Source organism: Ostrinia nubilalis, assembly GCF_963855985.1.
Source record: "Ostrinia nubilalis chromosome W unlocalized genomic scaffold, ilOstNubi1.1 SUPER_W_unloc_1, whole genome shotgun sequence".
Lineage (NCBI taxonomy): Eukaryota > Metazoa > Arthropoda > Insecta > Lepidoptera > Crambidae > Ostrinia > Ostrinia nubilalis.
In genome coordinates this window covers 59,471-65,470 of record NW_026973566.1, presented here as the reverse complement: position 1 = coordinate 65,470, position 6,000 = coordinate 59,471, and positions in this window count along the sequence as shown.

Below are 6,000 nucleotides of genomic sequence, written 5' to 3'. Positions count from 1 at the left end.
GTGGGAAGCAAAATCGGACTGATGAATGGAGAAAATCGATGATCCACGATTGAGCGCCGATGACGCCCGAAACACGAAGATGAGCGAAATTGGTGCGAACCCGATATCCGTGCGGCGGTATTATTGTATTTAAATGAAAGAAGTGCTAAATGATAGAAATTTTGTTTAGATACTGAAATCAATCGAGTTTAAAAACAAAATCTTGTCTTATCTCCTATCGAAAGTGAAGGAACAAGAGTTTGCCAGTGTGTTATTTCTAGGTGTTCAGTTTGCGGTAAGTTAAGTTTTATTTTAATAATTACTATCGTAAAGACGTAAAAGTTATTAAGGTAGAGAGCTAGAAATGTAAGGAATAACGAACCTGTATGAAAGAGCATTATTGTCATCTGTTTAACAGTACTTTTGAATGATAAGTAGGTACAAGCTTATCACACACATAAAAGCATGGTTTAATTTAAAAAAAAATGTAGGTTCTGTAAAAATTTTTATTTTGCGGAAGGAAGCAAATTCGTGTAAAAGGTTTTTTTATTAAAGACCTGCTTAATTATTAGTTTTTAGAACAAAAAATAAACTCGTAACGTGATAAGGTGTAAGTAACTAATTTACTCATTACATTTGGATTAAGCTCCGTCCAGTAGTCGTCGTTGAACTCACAGCTGATTGTGGCTGATAGTTGACTGACTCATGGGCGAGCGCGGGTAGTGGGGCGCGGGACGGGGGGCGCAGCGTTTGCCCGGGTCACCGGGTGAGCGCCGCGCCACAAAATATAACAGAAGACAAACTCCATACTAAACGCGCTCGAGCCACGCACACATAGACACCGCTCTAGCAAGACTGTCTTGGACGAATGCGAGCGCGACGTGGCGCGACAGACGTTCGCCACACGTTCGCTGTGGTTCGCTTGAGTCACGCGCCGGTCAACCGCCTGTGATATTATTTTGTTTTGCGAAATTGACGAAAATGAGTGAACAGAAAAAGTCGTATTATAATTGTTAGGTATTTGGTTGCTTAAACTCATCATTAAATAAATAAATACCGAATTTTCATTTTTTAAATTACCAGTTGATTCGGGGAGGTAAGTAGGTAAGTTATTTATTTGAATTTCAATTGAAATTGAAAGCCAACTCAATTATTAGGAATATCGAATTGTTTTAGAGAGGTTTTAGGATTTATTGGATAACTAGCTTTTGCCGCGTGAAATTTAGTTTGTCACAGATGGTCATAAATTATAGCCTATATGTTATTCAGGGTTATAAACAATAATACTGTAAAGTTACATCAAAATCCGTTCAGTAGTTTTTGCGTGAAAGAGCAACAAACATCCAGACATCCAAACTTTCGCATTAAATAATATTAGTTGGATTGGATAATAGTGTCAACCACTCAACTAAATACTACTTCCTTAGTTCCTTCTCGTGTATTTGTTTGCAAACTATTACTATAATAACGTACTAAATATAAATAAGTATATGTCGGCGGTATTCCGCCATCACGTTCGTTGGGTTCCATTTCGGGTGATAAATGATACCATTTAAGTTTCAATAATCACTTGTAATTTTATTTATAATTACAATATTACACTTGATCACAATCGGGCAGAGTAACACCTTATACCACGGTTCAAATGCGAATGCCATCGCTACAACGACAAATGACTTAAATACTGTAAGTGACAAACAACCCCACCACTACTCACGACACTTTGTACAAAACAAGTCACTCAATAGACTTATTTTATTAACAATTCATTTCATAATTAAAATATTTTTTTAAAATACTGAATAAATATTTTAAACTATTTATAAATTGATTAAATTATATTTAAAAATATCTATTAATTATATTCGCTTTTATAAACTAAACGGAACCGGATATCTACAGCAAACGTGATCGGCAATTAAAACCGATAAGATATAAATTAATTTTATACAAAAATAATTAAATTACATATTATTCTATATATTTCATAATTATTTAGGCTCATAATAATAATTAAAAAGGTACGCCGCCCATACGGCCATACTGATCCAGCGCGCTCTCTGCGCTGAATTACATAAGTTACATTTTTTTTTTAAATAAAAATAACATTACAAAATCATACTATAGCAAAATAAATTCATAATCACACTAATAACCAAGGCATCACCTCTACTGGGATCTAGCCAAAACACAAATCAGGCATCACCCATCCTGGGGTCTAGCCAATATACAAATTCAGGCATCACCCATCCTGGGATCTAGCCAATACACCAATTCAGGCATCACCCATCCTGGGATCTAGCCTCCAAGACCGGGAAAGGAAACGCATGGTGGCCAGCCAGCGTTAGGATAGGAAATGTGGAGAGGAACATAGTCAAATTGACACGAATTACTTCATTATTACACACTAATTAGCTCTACTAATTATTTTCTTAATTCTTATCTAAGATATCATCCGCCCATGCGGTACATTCCTCACTTTTATCGAACGGGTCTGCCTGTCCGACGGGAGCAGGTCTTAAATAATCATGGCTGGCGATCTTTTCAGAGCATCCGCGTAAATTGATGTGTTTTACTTTATATCGATCGTTAGGTAGAATTTCCAAAATTTCCATGGGGCCCTCGAATTTGGGTCCCAATTTTGTAGTATGACGTTCATGAATCCGCATTAAAACAAAATCTCCAACTTGAAAATGTTTGATTTTTGCTTTACCTTTATCAAATCGAATTTTGTCCTGAATAGATCGCTCGTCCATCCTTTCTTTACAAGCATTCCTAACAGCTATAAGGTCTTCGACAGGTTCATCATCATCAACTTGGAGGAGCTTGATAGCTGGAGGATGACATTTTTTACCAAATAATAACTCCATTGGACTTTTACCAGTACTTTTTGAGACTGTACAATTTATGGCTAATTGTAAATCTTGAATTGCATTGTGCCAAGGCTTATCAAGCTCCACCACTGACATGTTATCTTTAATGACCTTCATAATTCGTTCCACCTGACCATTTGCCCTACTAGCGCCTTTTGCTACAACATGATGTTCTATACCGAAATCTTGACAAAATTGTTTGAAATCCGAGGAAGTCATGCTTTTATCTTGGTCGGTTATAAGTCTAGTGGGAGTACCGAAAATAGTAATCACTTCACGAAAACATCTAATAGCAGAATCTGAGGTACGATCGTTTGAATACACAAGATGAACATATTTAGTGAATGCGTCTATGTAAACGAAAGCATATTCAGCGCGATTACGTTTTCCATTCATTTGGCCAGTAATATCTGCATGCACCGTGTGAAAAGGTACAGAAATTTTGTCAATTGGATGCAAAGAAACTTGTCTAGCACCTGATACTCCTTTTCTGACTCTACAACTAACACAGTTCTCAATAAATTTGCGTACTAGTTTGGACATGTCAGGAAACCAATATTGCTCTCGTATTTTGGCCAATACTTTTTCCCAACTGAAGTGCTGGAGAGAATTGTGATAGTGGGAAATTAAGTTCCATCGGTAACTGCGAGGAACGATAATCAATTTTCGCGTTTTCTTATCTATTTGTACTTTACGTCTCAATAATTTGTCTTGTAAAATAACATAAGTGTCTGCGATGTTCTTGGGAATGGAGTCGGACTGTAATTGGTCCACTATATTCTTAAGTACGGGGTCACGTTTTTGTTCGATGAGCAACCAATTGTGGTCAAGAGTTGAAGCATTAAGAGAGAAATGCAATGTTGGGACTGATCTCGATACTTCGTCAGAGCTTTTTTGTGATCTAGTCACATTCACTGGGTTCCTACTGAAATAGTCAGCATGGGCAAGTCGTTCTCCTTTGCGATACTCTATTTCAAACTGAAACGACTGCAGATAAGACCACCAACGGTGTACCCTAGGAGTCAGTTCTTTCTTGTGCCTAGAGGCTTTAAGGGAGTTACAGTCAGTTACGACCTTAAATGAACGGCCATATAAAAAATGGCGAAAATGACGAATAGCTTTGACAACGGCTAAAGTTTCGAGTTCATACGAGTGATACTTGCTTTCCGCACTCGTCGTTCTCATACTAAAATAGCCGATGACATGAGGGACCTGATCTTGTCTCTGTATTAATACTGCCCCATAACCAAGAGCACTGGCATCAGTGTGCAGTTCGGTTGGCAAGTCAGGGTCAAATATTGTCAACAATGGGAATGATGTTAAACGGCTAATTATCTCTTGTCTAGCTTTTTCATGGGTTTCAGTCCAGTTCCAGGGGACATTGGATTTTGTTAGTTCATACAGGGTGTAAAAAAACCTATCACGAAGACTGAAACTACGCCTTCTGTACACCCAACCAAGTAATATTACAAAATATTATTGGTGGGAAATATTTTTTATTTTTATGATTAAAAAAAATACAATATTCCGCAGCCCGCAATGTACAGCGCGCCACGCAACGCAATGACCGTGCCTATGTGTGTGTAAGTGTATTTAGTAGGGAATTTAGTGCAATGATTTGTATGGAGACCCCTCCACTTTGGTATAGAAGGCTCATTTTAGCACCAGTTGTTCTTTGGGTGCTCCTGAGTAGATTTCCGTCGGTAGACATCGGGAGCCCCCCCTGTGGTAGCAGGGGGAGGGGGGGCAAGTTTCCTTTTTCCGCGCTTCACTTTAAGGCCCATATCTTCAAAACTATGGGTATTAGGGCAAGTGTGGTATCATTTTCAGATAATTAAAGGATGGCGAATTCATTTCTAGAACAAACTTTTTGCCTTTTCATACAAAAAAATAGAAATATTGAGCAAAATTCACAAAAGCCAAAAAGTATTTTTTTAAATAAACGTCGTTTACTTTTAAACCACTGGAGATAATCTAATAAAAAAAAAATATCCTGTAAGCTACATTTATCAGGATTATAAATATATACCATTGTATGGTACTTTTTTCGAAAAAAGTAGGTGAAAAAAAATTTTTCTTCAGGACACAGCGGGCGAAATTTACTGCGCGTCGGAAAAAAATATTTATTTTATCCATGAATTCATACTATTTGGTTCATAAGCAAGTAAAGATTATTATTTTAGAATTTATTTAGAGTTCCTGGCACATCAATCTACCATGATTTGTATTTTTTCTTCAATTAATTTTGAACTCTATGTGTAAGACATAAGGTTGAAAATAGCTTAAATACATTTTAATGTTGAAAATATCTTAAAAAGAAAGCACTAAATTGAATTTGTCTAAACGTCTAATGATTATTATTATTTTAATTAACACTTATTTGTACATACTATTGTACCAGTGATTTAACGGAAAGGTAAGTGTGAGGAAAGTGAGGATTGATAATCATAGTACGGGAGATTATTTTTAGCACAAAAGCTACGGCTGTGACCATTATAGTTGTTCTTTCAGACAGCACCAGCTTCTGCACTACTTCTTGCACTTACATCTCACCATTTCCAGACAAGCTTCAACAGCTACGGGCAAATCGGTCCACGTAGGCTCCATGTTGCTATCGACTCTGGTCCACCCCCAACCAGTCGGGTAAAGGGAAGACTGAGTCGGTTGCTTGCAACTGACCCTATGTATACGCGAACCCCTTGAACCTACTAAATCTTAAATAACTTAAAAAAATCATAAGGACATTATTACTGCCCTTGATATACTGCCCGTAGCCAATTCTGATACAAAACTGCCTAGGTTGGTGGGCACTTACAGCACTCGTTCGTAGTCAAGCATGTAGTAAGTAATAGTAGGAGGTACTTGATCTAAAACAATACCAATGGATTAATATGATAAGTAGGAAAAAAACAGTGGATTGAGCTAATAAGTGGATAGATCTTGAACAAGGGACGACTAGAAAAAAGGACCAAAATCCCAACAGAACAGCCTAATCTGTTTTACTGACAGCTCCAAGCCAAGATGGCCTTGGGAACGGGAGCGGCGTCTACTGTAAACACTACGAACACAGTGAACGTTTAAGGAGGTTTGCTAGAGTATTTCAAGCTGAATTCTACGCTATAATTATGTGTGCACTAAAAAACAGGGT